Here is a 19408-nt window from a genome sequence, read left to right as displayed (position 1 = left end):
GCTGAGCACGAGGTCACGGGATCGAATCCCGGCCACGGCGGCCGCATTTCGATGGGGGCTTGTTTGTATTAAATGTCTACAGCTCTCCCGGACAAAGAAAATGCGACTTCGGGGATCTCTTCACGACGACGCGACGTATGATTAAGAACAACCCGCTGTTGATCGTGGGGGACTTTAACGCTCACCACACAGCATGGGGATATAAGCAGACTTCGATCAAGGGCAGGAAATTGTGGGACGACATACAAACTCATAATCTGGATTTAATAACCGACCCGGTGCAGCCTACGAGGAAGGGAACTAGTGTCGCGTGTGACACGACACCCGACCTCACTTTGACGGGGAGCGGCAATAGAGCCACGTGGTGCAATACAAAGGAGGACTTGGGCAGCGATCACAAAATCATAGAAGTGGTGGTAGAAGGAGGCCCGGCTACACCCCGGAAACGGAGGGTAGAGGCCGTAAATTGGGACTTTTTCAGGGCACTCAGGGATGACCCGGCTCCCATCTCTGATATTGCGGAGTGGAGCGATGGCGTAGTGCGCACTGTGAAAGAAGCCACCGAAGCGGTGGAAATTGAGGGGGACAAAAAAGCGCTAGACAGGAGATTAGTTAATCTCTGGAGGAAAAAGAAAAGGCTTGAGGACCGACATCGACAGAAGAGATAGGCTCGAAATATCAGGAAACAGATAGCGGCTTTAAACAAGGAAATTGAAGAGCACGCAATCACGCTCACGAATCAAAATTGGGGGAACGTCTGCGATCAGACGGAGAGGAATATGAGTACCGCGGGAAAGTGGCGACTTCTTCGTCACCTCTTAGATCCGGATAGCACAAAGCGTCCACACAACAGCTGGAAAGAATGGCGTATCAATTTGATGGCACTAAGAAAGAACTCTAAGAAGTTAGGAATAGGTACATCAATCCCGCCGGACTTGAACCCCTCCCGGTCTACGGAGGGGGAGAGAATTCGGAATTAGACGCCCCAATCTCCCTGGCTGAGGTCAGAGCAGAGATTAATCGGATAAGGACTAAGTCAGCGGCAGGGCCGGACAGAGTGAGCAACAAAATGCTCCGTAACTTAGTCGACAGCTCAATTGCCAACCTCGCAACGTACATGCAGGAGTGCTGGGAGAAGGGGACGATACCGCAGGAGTGGAAACTCGCCGACCTCATTTTCATTCCCAAGCCGGGTAAAAAACTGGGCTTCGAGAACCTCAGGCCTATATCGCTCACCTCCTGCGTGGGTAAGCTTATGGAGCACGTCGTTCAGACGCGGCTCAATAGGTACATGGAGGAAAATGGTCTGTATCCGGACACCATGATCGGTTTTCGACCAAAGCTGTCGGCATGCGACGTGATGCTGCAGCTCAAGGATGAAATTATAGACAAGCAAACGCGAGACACGAAAGTGATCGTGGGGTTAGATGTGGCAAAGGCATTTGACAACGTGAGGCACGTGTCTATCTTGAAGAATTTAACTCAATCAATGTCGGGGAGAAAGTGTATCATTACATCAAGGACTTTCTTACCAACAGGAAAGCCACTCTCAAGATAGGGGAAGAATCTATAGAGAACATTGAACTGGGTAACGTGGGGACGCCGCTGGGCTCGGTTTTATCACCTACCCTCTTCAACACTGCGATGTTGAGACTCCCCGAACAGTTAGCGGAAATTGAGAATCTAAACCACACCATATACGCGGATGACTTAACATTATGGATGAACAAGGGCAGTGATGGACAAATATAAAGTTCCCTGAAAATTGCAATTGACATCATCGAGGAGTACCTGAAACCCAAAGGACTTAGATGCTCGGCCGAAAAGTCGGAAGTACTGTTCCTAATGCCCCCCGGAAAACGACGGCTTCACGAAATGCGCGAGGCTAGCATCCACCTGTACGTCAACGGCGCAGAGATCCCCGCGGTCGACAGTATCCGCGTCCTCGGGCTGAGGATTCAGGCAAACCGGAAGAATTATGAAACACTTGCTAGGTTAGAAGCCAGTTCAAATATGACGTGTCGTCTCATCAGACGAATAGCGAACAGGCACGCTGGGATGAAGGAGGCGAATCTCCTGAGGCTAGCGCAAGCCTTCGTAACCAGTAGGATAGTGTACGTGGCACCCTACCTCAAGCTCAGTGGAGCAGAACGGAACAAACTCGAAATCATTATTAGGAAAAGTGTCAATGTCGCGCTCGGACTCCCCCAGAACACGTCCACCGACAAACTGATGAGGCTAGGGGTATCAAACACTCTTGAGGAACTGATTGAGGCTGCCCTTACCGCGCAGCATCAAAGGCTACTTGGATCTAAAACGGGGAGGAAAATTTTAGATAAATTGGGCTACGAGCCCAAACATGAGCAAGTGCGCTCAAGAGACATCCCCAGATTGATTAGGGAAAAGATAAAAATACCTCCGCTACCCAGAAACATGAAACCTGCCTTTCACGACGGCAGACGTAAAGACAGGGCAGAGGCATTACAAACTAGGTATACTGGTCGACAGGACGTCCTATATATGGACGCTGCAAAATATGACAGCAGAGCGGCATATGCGGCCGTGGCGGTTAGAGATGGAACACCAGTGGCGTGCTGCACAGTCAGTGGCGTCGAGACGGTTGAAGCTGAGGAAGTGGCCATAGCCTTGGCCGTCAGCCAAAGGGGGGCAAAGGTGGTCAGCAGCAACTCCAAAAACGCCGTGAGAAATTACGAATCGGGGAGGGTGACGTATATTAAACAGGGACGGGGGACCCAGACAGCTTGTTCTGCTCATTTGGGCACCAGCTCACGGGGGACCTTGAGGAAACGAGGAGGCTCATTCGGTCGCCCGAGGTCTCACTTACCGGTCGACCCCCGGAACCTTCCAAGTCACCGAAACTATAAACAGAAGAGAGGATATGCGCGCATACCAGGAAATCACAGTACACTACAGACTAAATCGACAAATTTACCCGGCAGCGGACAGAACACTTAGTAAGAAAGATGACGTTATGTGGAGGAAATTACAGAGGGGGGTTTTTCCAAACCCCATAATCTACAGCAAGTGGCATCCAAGAGTATTTGATTCAAAGTGCAAATTCAGTGATGAGGCAGCAAATCTGGTTCACATGGTGTGGACATGTCCGTCTAAGCATGATAGCTCGCGCACTCTAGAATCATAGGAGGCTTTGCTCCGAAGCCCAGACCCCAACGTCCAGCAGGACATCATCGGTCAAGCCCTTGCTGCTGCTGTGTCTCAAGGTATTCCGGCCGACGGCTAGGGGCGACGGGGGAGAAGGATTTCTCTCCAGACGTTCATTGACTGGTGTTTTTAATAAAGTTGTTCCTCCTCCTCCTCCCACGCCGACGCTCGCTATCAACGATGCGGCCTCGTCCCGTAGCTCGGGAAGAGGAAAACTAATCGTCGCAGTTCACAAGGCAAGGGCTGCGACGCCGGCGAAACGCGAAAATCCTTAGGGTAGTCCGACGAATGTGATAGACGTGTTATTGATGGTGTTCACACATCTGCACTCGTGGACACCGGAGCCGCCGTATCCGTTATAGACGCAAAACTTTGTCGCTTGATTCGGAAAGTCACGATGCCCCTTATTGGACTGTCCACAGAGCCGGCGCACAACGTATTCACCCGTTAGTGGCGTGTACAGCTAGTCTTATCATTAAGGATGTCGTATACGCTATTGAATTTATTGTAATTTTGTCGTGCTCCCATGACGTTATCGTCGGCTGGGATTTTCTCTCGCCACATTGCCGTCATTCATTGCGCACGTGCCGAACTAGGACTGTCGCCGCTCTCAGATTTGACGCTCGCTGACAATGCTTCTCTTCCGAACAAACTACTCGTTAGACACGACACCACCATTCCTCCCAACTCGTCAGTGGTTGCCTCTATGTACTGCAGCAGCCTCTCCGACGCCGTCGCACTACTTTCTCCGTCTGGCCGCTTTTCCATTCGAAAAGGTATACTGCTACCTTTTGCGACAGGGAACATCACACAGGGCTCTAGTGCTAAATTTATATGTAACCCGTTCCACGTACCCTGTGATGCTACACCGAGGCGAATGCCTGGGAAGTGTCGAAGCTATCGAAGACGCACAAATTACGGACGTACCTGAAGACACATACTGTGCCCGTTACAGTACGCTCGGTTCGATTTCTACGTCTGACCCATTGCCCATAGATGTGTTCAATTCTTGTATTGCCAATGACCTTACACCGGGCCAGCGCTCACAGCTACTGTGCATCTTAGGTGAAGAATTTCGTAATTCTTTCTACGTCGGGCAACCTTCCCTCGGCCGGATGTCAACTGTTATGCACTATGCACTACATCGATACTGGCTCCCAATCACCATTCCGGCAACGGCCATATCGTGTATCGGCTACAGAACGTCGTGTGATTATTGAACAAGTGGCCGATATGCTCCGCCGCGAAGTCATCCGACCTTCCCATAGTCCATGGCATCTCCCGTCGTCCTTGTTACGAAGAAAGACGGTTCTGCACTGTTCTGTGTGAACTATCGGCGCCTCTACAAGATCACTCGTAAGGACGTTTACACGCTCCCGCGAATCGACGACGTTATTGACAGCCTGTCGATCTCTTTCATCTCTCGATCTGCACTCAGGGTATTGGCAAGTACCTATGGCGGATGACTATGGACCGAAGACAGCCTAAGTCACGCCCGACGGCTTATACGAATTTCGCGTGATGCCGTTTGGACTTTGTAATGCGCCAGCAACATTTGAGCACATGATGGATACCGTTCTGCGCGGCTTGAAATGACACACGTGCTTATGCTACCTTCATGACCTCGTTGTTTTTGCTCCGGACTTTTCCACGCACGTTTGTTTTGACGTTTTTGAAAAACGCCGGCCTACAACTAAATTTAATGTGCCGATGTGCAGCGCGGCAGCTGACAATACTGGGTTACGTCGTTTACAAAGATGGAATCCCCCCCCCCCCCCCCCCCCGATCCAGCCAAGCTTCGTGCCGTCGCCGAATTCCCTAAACCGACGTCCATCAAAGAACTGCGAAGTTTCGTAGGTTTGTGTTCCTACTTCCGACGCTTCATCCGAAATTTCCCAGCTATCATATCACCACTGAGGAAGCTCCTTGGAAGAAACGGACCCCTTAATTCGTGGTCGTCAGAGTGCGAGGAAGCGTTCGCAAATCTCCTTCGTTTGCTGACGACTCCCCAAATTTTGAGCCGCTACGACCCGAAGGCCCCTACAGAGGTACACACAGATGCCAGCGTTGTTGGCCTCGGCGCTGTCCTTGCGCAGCGCAGACCTGGCTTTCCTGAAGATGTCGTGGCCTATGCCAGTTGCACCCTTACGAAAGCCGAGACCAATTACACTGTCACGGAAAAAAAATGTCAGGCGATCGTCTGGGCTCTTACTAAGTTCCGGCCTTACTTGTATGGCCGCCCATTTGATGTCGTCACGCACCACCATGCACTGTTAGCTGTCATCGTTGAAGGATCCTTCGGGTCGTCTTGCCCACTTGGCACTTCGCCTGCAGGACTACGATATCCGGGTGCTGTAACACAACGGACGCCAACATTCTGATGCCGACGCCCTGTCACGCTCTCCCTTGCCTGACGACAATGCCTGCTGCTCACTATACCAACTCGCTGTTTCTTCAATCGACCTTGAGACTATCGCTTCCGAGCAGCGCAAGGACCCGTGGATTGCGTCGACTATAGACTTGCTTGCTCACCCATCATGAACCACCGTCAACCATTTGCACGCAGGCTTGCCATTTCGCGTTTCGCGACAACCTGCTTCACCGACGCAGTTATACCGCAGACGGCCGCTAGTGGTTGTTAGTAGTTCCTCGCAGTCTGCGCTCCGATATCTGCGCATTCTTCCACGCCGATACACAATGCGCGCACTCGGGAGTTTGCAAAACCTACCAGCGCCTTCGACAGCGCTACTACTGGCAAGGAATGTACAAGTACGTTCAACAGTTCGTTCGCTCCTGCCCCGACTGCCAGCTCCAGAAATCTTCACCCCAGCTCTCGTCAGCTCCTCTGCAGCCTCTACCCTGCCCTACCCGGCCGTTCGTACGCGTTGGAATTTATTTGTATGGGCCACTTCCCTTGACGTCGGCTGGTAACCACTGGGCCATTGTGGCAGTAGATCACCTCACACGCTTCGCCGAAACCACCTCTATCCATGCAGCTACAGCGCGCGATGCTTCCTCATTCCTGCTTCGCCGATTCATCCTGCGGCATGGTCCACCGCAAGAATTGCTCGAGTGATCGCGGTCGTGTCTTCCTGTCAGAGGTGGTTGAAACCATTCTTAAAGAGTGCCACGTTATTCATCGCACAACTACGGCGTACCACCCCCAAACCAATGGCTTAACAGAACACTTCAACCTCACGCTCGGCCACATGATTTCAATGCCCGTCGCCTCCGACCACACGAACTGGGACGCCATTCTGCCTTTCGTCACCTACGCGTACAACACCGCTGCGCAGAGCACCACTGGTTTTTCGTCCTCTTTCATACTGTACGGTCGGCAGCCGTCACACAACATCGACACATTTTTACCTTACCAACCAGATGCATCCGAGGGCTCGCCTAATTCTCCACAGCAAGGCACGCTGAAGAATGCCGCGACCTCGCACATGCCTTTACTTCCAACGACCAAGAGCGCCGGAAGTGCAGTCGCGGTGACTCCTATTCGCGCGGTCACCTTGCTTCCTAGCGCGCTTGTGTGGCTCTCTGTCCCGTTAACCGCCCCTGGCCTCTCATCAAAACTACTCCCGAAGTATGAAGGCCCATACCGCGTCGTCGAACGCGCATTTCCCGTGAATTACGTCATCACAGCAGTTGATCAAACCGTCTTCGGACCAGCGCCATCGTGGACAAGGCATTGTACATGTCGACCGCCTCAAGCCATACTAGGAAACTGTTATCCTGACGAGCTGTTAGGTCGCCGGACGGCTTCCTTATCACTCCCGCGGTAAAAAGGAGACGCTACTGGGTCCGGCTCAAGTGGGACCAGATGCTAGTGGCTCCAGCGCTTGTGCTCGGCAGCGGCGCCCGTGCTTGAAAGCCGTGTCTCATTTGACTGTCGCCGTTGCGCTTCTCCGAATTATACTAAACCCTTTACAACACGAACCACGCCTGTCTTAAGGGTTAAGGACACAGGGTAGGGCAAAATTTTTAAAAAATTCGATTTTTGGTTTTTCACTTATTTGGAATTCTCAGGCCTTCCTCAACAATATCCAGTACCCCACATGTTTTTCCGCGTTTTGATTGAGCCAAAAAGACCCGGTTTCGAAACCAAGTGACGAGTGGCCACGCTCCCTTTTTTCACCTAGCAAAACCTAGCAATCGCTCATGCTTCTTCGAAACGTAAATTTTGTGGAAATCACGAAAGAAGAGTGCATTGGGTACGTACAAAAGAGAGTGGGTGCCAAGCTAAGAAAGTTGAAGAAAGCAAGGGCACAAAGCTATCTGATGGCAAGGGTCTGTCAGGACGGGGGCGGTTGACTGACACTTGCATTGACAAAAGACAAACCTATTATGGCTTAGCCATAAGAAGAAACACTGGAGACTTGGAAAGCATGCGGAAAGCTGTTTGGGCAACATATTTTCACATGTTGGCTACGGATATCGACCCAAGTCATGGGCTCTGCCCAAAAGATGCCGGCACTTGGTGTGCATACAAAAAGGCTCAATTGACACAGGAGCCTTTTGTGCACAAAGAATACTTGCCTGCACCAGTCCTTCATGCCATTAAGCCAATATTCCAACAGTTCTACCCAGACCTGCTGAAAAAGTGCTTACACGGCAAGACACAAATTGCTAATGAGTCATTTAACCATGTCATGTGGGAGCGCGCACCGAAAATGTGTTCCTCGGAATGTAGATGCTCAAAACTGCCACCTTTGATGCTGTGCTCATGTTCAATGAAGGTTGGATGGCAAGAGTTAACGTCCTGAAGGCATTTGGCATATCACCAGTGCGTAACACTGTGATGTGGTTGGGTGAAGTGGACCGTTGTCGACTGTATTTTGCCAAGAGAGAGTCCGAACACATGACAAAACAAGCCAGGGAAACAAGAAAACAAGCAGAGAAGCGAAACGCTGTCTCTGGCAATGACTATGCGGCTGGTGGCTATTAGGCAAATGGTTCAGTGCATCTTGTTTTTGAAAGAAAATGAAGTGAACATGTTTTTTGTCTTTGACCCTCAATATCTCGAAATAATTTTTTGTTACATTTGCCCCATTTTTATAAAAACTTCAAATGACAGCACGTTGATTTTAGCCAGCGTAAAGTAGACACCTATGCACAGCTACTGAACTAGAATGGTACACATGCACTCAACAGTTAATTTTCTCTGAATTGTTTTCTTTGGAAAAAACAACAAAAACTGGCTGTGTTAGTAAAAAAATTGCGAAACTGTTGATCTTTGACAAATAATCTTAGTTCTAGTTCCACTGCAAGACGACATGATCGCGAATCAAATGAAACAAACCCGAATGCGCTACACGCAGTAGTTGCTGAGAAAATGGGTCTCAAATAAGGCTCAATATACATGGGAGGTATAGGGCCTACCCTATGCCCTTAAGTGAAGCAGCTTGTACTATTAGGACTGCTGGACTAAAACTCACGCGTCCTGAAGTTACCGAACAGGTCACGGAGCTTTTGTTTCAATGTATCCGAGCTCCCAAAGTCGGCCTCGTGATTGTCATACCACAACTTCGCAGTTCCAGTAAGATAAAACACCACATTGGCCAGCATGACTGTCAGGTCCCAGAGGCTGGAATCACTCACCTGGTCGTAGAGCGTAAGCCATTCCTCAACGTCGATACCATCGGTCCCGTCGAACGTTCCAGGGTCTCGGGGTTAGACTAATACAATCGGTGTCCGTGGTGCAGAATCAGATTCTGGTTGGTGTGCCATGGTGGTCGCACCGCAGCTCCGACCGCTTCGGAGCTCCGTCGTCTGGCCAGAATACCCAGCACCTACCACCAATGTGTGACGGGGTGTCAAACAGATAGAAGCGGGACAAGATTTATAAACAGGGATTGTTGGCTGAGATGGCTAAGATGGCTCAACACGCGCAGCGTCCACCAGCAATCATCGTCTTCTTCCTTGATGCAAGGAGGCAGCCCGTAACAACATAAATACAAAAGAAGCACAATCAAGTAATTTATACATGGGAAACACTAAAACACTCGCACAATTAATACATGAACTTATTAGTAGAAATGCTTCTACTAATAAGTTCTATTAGTAGAACTTATTAGTAGAAAAGGCTTGGTATCAGTAAAAAAATAAAAATCACGAAAATGACAGGATGCACAATGATGCAATCACATAATTCAACAAACATCCCGATACAGGTTTAAAAAGAAATTGTTCACAGAAACTGCTCAGCATGTCCATTCATTTCCACCATATATAGCTAATGTTACACTGCGCTTCTGTGGCAACCGTTAGCGCGAGCGCAAAGCGGAGACATAAAAAATCAGGTAACCGAAGACATTTGCAGGCGCCGCCAAAGGGCTGTGATGCGTAAGGCTCGTCGGCTTTAGGGAGGCGCCGATGAGTCGGTAAGACATGACCGTTGGAGGTCACGCGAGCTGTATTTGCGCGTGCGTGTGTACTAATGGCGCCTACTCCTTCTTTGAACCAGTGTTGCGGAATGGACGCCCCCATTACATTCCCATTACATTCCTGGAATTAGAACTTGCCGCAATTCCATTCCATTGAATTCCTTGGAATGAAAAAAAAACTTAGCCCATTGCCACTCCGAGAATGGCCAGGCAGTTCAATTCCATTCCTGCAATTCCTCAACGTAGGAAAAAAATGTCACAGTTTCGCCCTACGGGCGAAGAAATGAATGCGATAGAAACACAGCAATGTCATACGAAGTAAGGTGAGCGGCTTTGGTAGCAACATGAATTGTAGTAAACATGAGCTGATTAAGTAAGCAGGTGTGCTGCGGTGTAAGTAGACCGACATGAAGAGAGACTCGATGACCACGAGAAGGCGCGTGTGAAACGGTGGTGTTGATGAGAAGCGCTTCCCGTGGGCAGCGCGTGCGAAGGGACACACCTGTAGCGCTTCACTGCCGATCCGGGCAGCATTGCATGTGTAGCGTGCGTTGGAAAATGTGGCCCGACTATTACTAACTGAATGAACAAGCGTGGTGTGAGCGCGCACAAACAAACACGAATAGATCACACTGAATGACTGCAGACAGCGACTGTCAAAACGCTGGCAGCAAGCGCATACGCCGCAGCGGGCGAAGGTACGTGCGGTCTATCGCTTCAACGGAAATTGAGCGGCGAATGCACAGCGCATAAAGGTCAGAGCCGTGTGGAGATAAGAGACGGTGCGGGCGAGCGACGAGCGCGGTTGTTGGCAGAGTAGAAGTGCGCCCCCCCCCCCCCCGCTCCCGCTCCCTCCGGCGCTGGCTTCCCGCTTCCTTGCTTGCGCGTGGGAGATTGAGTGCGTTCGCTCTCCGTGATAGCGCGCGTCCCAGCACGCTTCCGCTCGGGCATACGGCGCGCGGCGCAGATTTTATCTATACGGAACCTCACGGCAACGGCGACGGCGACGCCGACGGCAGAAATCCGGTTGAAGTGTCCATATAATTGCTATCGCAATAAAACGTCTTGATAGTTTTATCGAGTTACCGATGAACGCACCATAAAGATCATGTCATCAGACCCATCAGAGCTGCTACAATACGTAAAACACGTTATCAAGGTCGAGGGGAAGTAGCTTGGTGACATACCTGATACAGTACAGCCACCCTAGTAATTGGCCTAGGGGCAGTTCTCCGGCTACCTATAGTATTTGCATGGTCAGCATGTTTAAACGGCTTCTGCTGTTTTAATATTATTTGAGCTTAAATGTGTTAGTGCTAAAATGACGACATAGCGTATTTTTATGCTGAGAAAAGTAGTGTTCACGGAGACCTTATATTATGGCATCGTCAAAAGCAGCCTTTCCATGAACTGGCACAGAGCTGCACCCAGCGATGAAGGCCGACGTTATCTTCGGCTGGCTTGCCAGCCCTTTCTCTTGATGCGTGTACTCACGTGCGTGCTTCCTTTTTAGGTGCCGAATCAAATTAGATGAAACTTCGACTACACCATGCATAGTTTCGGAGCAAAGCGTGCAGAGTGCAGCTTATTTGTTTTCTTCATGGGTAATTTCAAAAGATTGTTTCCAATGTGTCATATTGGCGGACTTACGGCGTGCGTGAGCCGCTGGGCGCAGGAGCCAGTGTGGCTCCTGCAATAGTTTGTATTTGCAATAGAAGGCTGGAAATGAGGGTGGAGGTGATAGCACAGAAAGCCGAGGAGAATGCTTCTAGCATTCACAGTATGAGCGAGCTACTAAATGAACCGTAGGGCTTCACTACGCGCCAACAGCCACCAGCGCGGCGGCGGCTCCACTCGGACCTCCCCTCTCTCCTCCCCCCACCCTAGAACAGAGCGAACGTGGGTTTTGTTCGGCTCGAACCGTCGCGTCGGGGCTCGTGGAGGCGCCGTTGTGGCCGCAGGTAGGTGGGCTCTCCTGCTTTGGCTGGCTTGCCGAACCTATGCTTTCAAAAGTTTATTTTCTCTCTCTGCATGGAGGGAGATGGCGTACAGTTCATCATGTACGAATGTATGCTGCACTGACCTGCAGACCTTTCTCGATAGAGTTTCGGCCGAAGGTGTCTGTTGCCTAGACAGGGGGGACAGTATTGCAAAAGGGTTAGATGTGGGGGGGGGGGGAGTACGAGGTGACCGGCGCAAGCTGGTATGCAACAGCTTGCAGTGAACACAAGCATCGCGCCAGCGTCAATACGCATTACAACCTAGAGCAGCGCTTTTTCGAATATGCGTCCGTGTCGCCGAGAGCGACAGAAGTAAACACGAAGAAGTGAACGGGGGGGCGGGGGGGGGGGGGGGCGAGGCGAAGGCGCCGCTGAGGTAATAAAAAAGTACAAGGCGTTAGGGGTGGGGGGAGCATGCCGCTGCCGTAGTTCCGCACGACGGATACCAATAGCATAGAGCCGCGGTTACGGGACGAATCGAGACATAATTCGGAGCAACTCAGTCTGTAAGGACAAAATTGTGGTAGGCGCGTTGCTTCTAAATGTACCATACTTTTAATCAGCCAAGCCATTTTAAAAATACTGCGTTGTTAAATTTGAGGCTCTGACTTACTAATGTTTGAATGTGGGCTGGTTGGTTCTTCGGCATGTTTTACAAAAAACAGCCCGAAGACGAAAAAGCGCTCTATTTTCGGAAAAACACGCGATTCCATTCCGAGCAAAATGCGCTTAATTCGATTCGCATTCAATTCCTCCAAGCGTTGACGCCATCCCATTCCGGGGTCGCGCAAATGTGGAATTAATCCGGAGTCATTCCAATTCCGGAGAGGTATCTCCACCACACTGCTTTGAACGCTCACCTCCTCTCCCCGTCTGCCGACCCGACAAGTTGGCGCCTGGTGCTTGCAGGAGTGCGTATGAGACGGTTGTGCCCATTTATGGTCCGATCTTGCGCCTGCGTTCCTGTTTGGACTATACCGTGTCTCCTGTTCCAGACCGCCGTGCGAATCTCCGCATGGGTCCTATTGGTCGAGTTAGTGCAGCCGCTCTGTTCGACGCTAGCGCCAAGGCGCCCATAAGTTACGGCCCTTGCAGGCGGGCGATACTGTATAAAAATGGCGGCGCACTTTTTTATGTCGTCATGGCAACAGAAACAGAAGCCGCGCGGCGCCTCCTCCTCTCTATAGCAGTACCCTTCTGTCTGTATGTTTTTATTATACCGACTTGGCTGGCTTGCTACCCGCACCGCCCCCCCCCCCCCCCCCCATGTCACGCGGACAAGTTGTGTGTGTTTGTGTGTTTTTCGCCTGTGCTCGACGCGTTGCTCTTCTTATGCGCGTGCGCTACACCGCGCAATAGGTTGTTTTTTTTTTTCATTCAAAACACAAAGAATGCATGGCACGCCACGTGCGAGATATAAAGGATATAAAGAGAGAGCGCCCTGCACTGTAGATAAGAACTCAGCTTCTTAGCTTTTTTTGCAGTGGCTGTCATGCACTAGTCGCTCTGTTTCTCCATATTCGCTCGCCCGTAGTTTGTTTTACGTCGTCTTGTCTGCCTGCCGTTTCCTACTCGATGAACAGCGAGGGCCAAGCTCCGAGCGAACGCTGTTCCAAGTTTGCCGCCGCTCGAAGTTATGAAGAAGTTATTTGGAGATAAAGCATTAGTAACGGAACACCTAAGTTCATTCCGTTCTGTAATTGTTTTAAGCAAATATAACATTTAAAGCACTTTGAGGTAAAGGTGTATTCTTTAGGGTTTCGATAGTGCTTCTGGCGTGTTGATCTAAAATGATTCGAAGAACTTAGTACGGATACGACAATGTTTATGTCACCATGAATGAATTGAAACGAAAACTTTAGTCGTGCTAGTTTAGTCGTGCTAGAAAAAAAAAGAAAAAGAAACATTGATGAACATTTTCATTTGGAAACAAGGATTGCTTTGCTATTTACGCTCTGGTAGTGGATAACGTTGCGGCTCTTGGCGTACCCGTTCACTTCTTCGAAGTGGGGCTTGAATTGCGTCTGCTGCGGTACTTGGCGTGGCCTGTCTTGGTGTTTCTGCTTGTGATTTAGCAGGCTGAGCACCATCTGTGGCGCTGAGATGCTCTCTCGTACGGCGTAACGGCTGTCCACTGTCTGTAGTTACCACGTAGGATCGCGGTGGCCCTGCAGGGCCAACCACCATAAACGGAGCCCACGTTCTGCTGTGTGTGTCGTATACGGACACTCTGTTTCCGCAATGAAGGTCTAGCAGAGCCCACGTCGTTCTGTTGTAGTAGGAATGCTGTTTATGTCGTATTTCTTGTAGTCGCTGACGAACTGCTTCTGTCGGTATCGTCTTGGGCTCCAGATGGCAGTTGAGAACCAAGAGTTGGCTTCTGCTGTGACGTCCCATGAATCTTTGAGCTGGCGACTGCAACTGTTTGTCACTTGGAAGGTTCCCCCATTCTAGCAACGCGCTGTAAAATTCAAGGGTGGAAAACGGGCATTTGTTTAGCATATGTTTAGCTTCCTGAACGGCGCGTTCTGCTAAGCCATTGGCGCGCGGATAGTACGGGATAGAAGTGGTGTGGCTGATCTTAAATTGGCTTCTGAATGCTTGAAAGGTTGCACTGTTGAAAGGAGGGCCATTGTCACTGCACAGTTTTGCAGGAATGCCATGTGTCGCAAACATTTCTGCACTTGCGTTGATTACAGCAGTAGCGGTAGTCCGATTAAGGTTGCGAACCTCGAAGAAAAAATGAGTAAGAATCTACCACAATGCGATAATCATTGCCTTCGTGGTGAAAAAGATCGCGCCCGACAACCTGCCATGGCAAACACGGTAGTTCATGACTCAGCATGGGCGGCTTTACATTTCATTTTTTGTACTTGTCGCAAACAGCACATGACTTCGCTACATCGGAAATGATGGCATTCATGTTTGGCCAGTACATTACCTGTCTTTCTCTCGCCTTCAGTTTATCTTCGCCACAATGTGCAGCGTGGAGCAGGCCGAGAACTGCCTTGCGTTTTGCTGGAGGAATTACAAGCGTGTTGCTTCTGAGAAGCAGCCCATCCTCGACGTGGAGCTCATCACGGTAGCTCCAGTATGGGCTGCCTCTTACTTTGGGGCCATTCTGTACTTGCGTAACGGCAGAGTTCGGCCATGAGGGTGTCCTAATCAGTCTCCGCTTTCATGCTGAACAGCTGTTGATCTGAAACAGGTAACGAAGAAACAACTTTGACTTGAAATTGCTCTGTTTGATGCACCAGCTCTGTTTTGCAAGGAAAGCGCGAAAGTGCGTCGAACAAAGACAGTTCCTTTTCTGATTTGTATATCACGCTGATAGGGAATCTTTGAAGAGTGAGGCGCATGCGTTGAAGGCGAAGAAGGCAATCGCAAAGCGGTTTCTTGAAAATTGATTCCAGTGGTTGATGCTTGGATTCTACTGTGACTAGGAGTTGTCCTAGTATGTAGTCCTTGAATTTCATGCAGCCATGAACTATGGCTAGGGTCTCCTTTTCAATTTGTGCATACCACTGTTGTGTGGCACTTAAGGATCAGGAATAGTCAATGGGGTGGTCATCTTGAAAAATGACTGCTCCGACACCGTACTGGCTCGCGTCCACGGTCAGTTTCACTGGCTTGGGCTGGCCAAAGTATGCTAGGACTGGTGCTGTAGCAATACTAGCTCGTAATCTTTGGAATTTCCTGCACTTCTGTCCACGTCCAAGTGACGTCCTTCTTAAGCAGCTCCCGAGTGGGTGCACATGTGACCGACAGGTTTGGGATGAACCGAGATACAAAGTTAATCATTCCAAGGAACACTTCAATGTCCTTACGTTTCTTCGGCGGGAACACTTGCATGATGTCTTGAACTCTGTCCGGGTCCAGCCACAGCCCTTCGGCAGTGAGGAGGTGGTCCATGTAACGTGCGCTGTCCATTTCTTTTTTTTTTTGAGCTTTAGATTGCATTCCTTGGTGCGTTCAAGAAAGGTGGTGAGGTTCGTGTTATGCTCTTGCCTTGTCTTTCCCCAGACCAATATATCGTCCATCACGACAGCTACGCCAGCCATGCTTCCGACCACCTCGTGCATGGCACGGTGAAAAACCTCTGGCGCTGATGTGAGGCCGAATGGCATGCGCAGAAATCTGTACCTTCCGAACGGCGAGTTCATGGTGCAAACACGCGAACTTACTTCGTCGAGGGTTATTTGCCAGAACCCTGACGGGGCATCGAAGGTGGGAAAATATTTGTGTCCTTGCAGCCGCGTCAGTACGTCTTCCGATGTAGGCATATAGTATAGTTCCCGCAAAATGGCCTTGTTTAAGCAGGAAGCATCCACGCATATGCGTACCTCAGCCTTTTTTAGTACTACAGCTGGACCACGAGCAAGCCTCTGTCATCTTTACAATGACGCCATCGCGTACCATCTCGTCCAACTTCGCTTTCACCGGCTCTTCAAGGGCGACGGGAATTCTCCTCGCTGGTTACATGGTTCGTCGTACATCGGGCTTCAGCTGCAGGCGATAGGTAATGCCCTCAGGTTATCCTAGACCCAGGAAGATGTCTTGAAAGCCAGATATCAGGATGTCGGACACTTCGTTTACAGTATCTAGACTGGGCCTGATAAGGCCCAGTCTCTCAGCGACGTGTCCGCTTAATGTAACTGGTACATCTTGGACAACAACGAAAAACGTAACCTCGTTGCTCCGATTCTTACTAGAGACAACCAGGTTTATCTTTCCGATTGTTTTTTCTGTGTGGCCGAAAAACGTACGCAAGGCTGTGCAACTGTTCTCCGCTGGCGCCACTGATAACTTTCGAAAGACCGTTTCTGGCATAACACAACAGTTCGACCCTATGTCTATCTTACATTTGGTCATGGTACCAGCCACATTTAACATTGACACCCAGTGCTCGTCGCTCGGGACCGCTTGAACCTCCAACGCTTGAAGGAATTAGGCCTCGTCGCCAGTCATTTTCACCTGTCGTACGTGCCGTCCTTCTGGCCGCGTTTTCGAGCTTGGTGTGCGCACACGCTAGCGAAATGGTTTCGGCCATTACAATTCTTGCAATACCTCCATATTAATTTATTTATTTACTTATTTAAAAATACCTTACAGGCCCAAAGGGCATTGAGTAAGCGGGGTTTACTTATTGCAATGAAAGCACAAGCAAACTAGTATGGAACAGGATTACAATGCAAGTGAACATCAAAACGCGACGCAACAGAGTAAATTGCAAAATACAAAACAAGTTTCCAAAGCAAGTGAAGAAAAAAAATGCTGCACAACAGAATACGTTTCCGAAATACGCACTAAAAAGAGCCTTTGAGTGCAAGTGACGAAAAAGAAACAAGCAAAAACGCAACACATCGCAAAAGAAACGAAAGAGCTTAAACGACGAGACAATGTTACAGCACTATTTAACAAAAAATATGTACCTCAAGGTTGTGGCGAAATATGTTCAGGTTATTATCAGAGGCGATATCATCAGGAAGATCATTCCACATGCGGATGGCTTGTGGAAGTGCGGATGTGTTAAAAGCGTTCGCATTGCCCAAGATACGCGTGAAGCTGAGGTAAATATGTAGCCTGCGTGACGTTATCGGAGATCGCATGGTGATTGCGTCTACAAAATGTTACACGCATGCACAACGAGTAAACAGTAGAAAATTCGAATGAAAGCACACGTTACTTTTTCTTCAGCCTTGATCGTCGAACGACTCAAGCCCTCGCAGCAGGTCGGGGCTTGTGTCACTATGCGTGTCATTCATTCCTCAGCCAATCACTGTGAGGCAAAGCAGCACTGAAATTTATGAGGTTACCCATCAGTGGCAAGGCTGCAGCATGCCATGCAATGCGAACAGCATTCAAGTGATTTGTAGGACTCGGTATGGGGGAGGCCAGGGGAGAGTTGCAACTCACCAACACTCGCCGAGGCACTAAAAGAGAGCCTGTGCTTGGGTGATTGTAGTGTGCTCCTCGCACGGTTGCTTCGCATGATTGGGCCATCTTGTATCTCTATTACTCCTATACCCACATTAAAACATTATTGCGGTAGAACACTCACTGGATGGCGCTTTACAGCCACCAACAGATTACAGAAATTTTCTTCCAAGCCTGCTCTGGAGTTTTTTAATAGCAGCCATTGGTATCAAAGGCAATGAAATATTACGAAGATTAGCATGCCTCTACCTGCAGCAAGTAAATCCTTATGGTAGCAAATGTTAGTGTAACAAGGATGCAATCTGCTATTGTCACTAATTGATCAGAGTAATCGCATGTTTCAGTTGATGGTGGATCAAACGATAACTGCACACGTCCAAACTTCTATTTGTTGCATATTCTTTGAACATTATAACTAACAAGGCAGAACTGTTTCTTTGTGAATCACATATTTTGCTCCCAAAACATCATTTGCCGGCACTTTTGGCTCTACTGACAATATTGCGTCAAGGAACTCTGCAATTGTTTTGGTGATCTCAGATATATGAACACTCTTGTTCAGGTGCAGCCTGTCATGGAAAATTTTAGCTCGTTAAAGTTATTTCTGTGCTTCGCTCAGCTTTTTCCTTATGTAGTGTTACCTGAAATAGTCATGTGATATTGACACATATACTTGTTTATCTGTGTTCGGTGACCGCTTTCACCGGCTAACATTATTGCGCAGTGCAAGACACACATACAGACACCCGAGTTTTGTAACCTGAAGCATTTCTTCAGAATAGCCTGCTCCTTGTCTATCTGATAATTACAGGTGTAGCCCAATTTTCATGAAACTTTCTAATTCTATTGCATCCATTTGGCTTTGTGCACAGCCACTGCAAACTTAGGTTCACAAATTCACTGAAAGTCCTTGTCCTTAAAAACTGCTATTGTTTCACTCGTATCTTCTTCACTGGTATTATTTTTTGTACATGGAGTTTAAGAAGGTACTTAACACATGACATGTCCCCTGCTTTTGCACATATTCTACAGATTACTAAAAACATTGCCCTCTAATGATGCAGCTGGTATTCAGCATGAAGAATTTTGCTGTCCACCCATTATGCAAAAACTGATACTAGCTTCCTTTTTGAGTGGATTGATGGCCTAGGTACTGAAATGATCTACTTCTTAAATATTTGTAGCGAATACCCTGTACGACAGGGCTCTATGCATGCTCTGTCGTGTTTCACATGCCTGGATGGTGTTCATTAGTTCTTGCTGGTTTGGTTCATTGGATGCGCAATCATACTATTTCCATGAACAAATCTTTGGTGGGAGTCAGCATGTTTACATTATTTATTTGTGTAATTTTTCTGGCCTCTTGTTCAAGAATTTGCAAGCTTCTTTATAATAATGAAATGACAGCACATATTCAAGTGTACATAAAAAATTTTGTCAACTGATGTGGCATTTGGTACTACAAATTTTTCAACATTCAGACACATGCTTAGTTGGACAGTAGAGTCATTCTTCAGTGTTACATTTTCATTGATGGTCGAAAGCAAACATTGGGATGATGAGAAGGCAGTGGCTTTATTATACCACGACACCATTATATCGCTGTTGAGTGCTTCTGCAGCATCGAAACTTTTGGGTGGTCTATCTAGTGGATACATATATTTATTTATTCGTGATACCCTTAAGTACCCTGAAGTGAGGGTATTGCATATTGGGGGGGGGGGGGGGGGGGGCAATAACAAAAAGATTAACGAAAGGCAAAATTTACGCAATGCAAACAGAAGCAAAAGTTTGTAAGAAAGGAAGGCAATGGCCTTCCCCAGCGAGGGGGAAAAATAGTAAAAAAACTATGTACAAGATTACGATGTTAAAGCAGACGGAGATTGTGGAAAATGCCGA

This window comes from Dermacentor silvarum, chromosome 6 (assembly GCF_013339745.2).
Source record: "Dermacentor silvarum isolate Dsil-2018 chromosome 6, BIME_Dsil_1.4, whole genome shotgun sequence".
NCBI classification, from domain to species: domain Eukaryota; kingdom Metazoa; phylum Arthropoda; class Arachnida; order Ixodida; family Ixodidae; genus Dermacentor; species Dermacentor silvarum.
The sequence above is the reverse complement of the archived record's forward strand: the minus strand, read 5'-3'. Positions refer to the sequence as shown.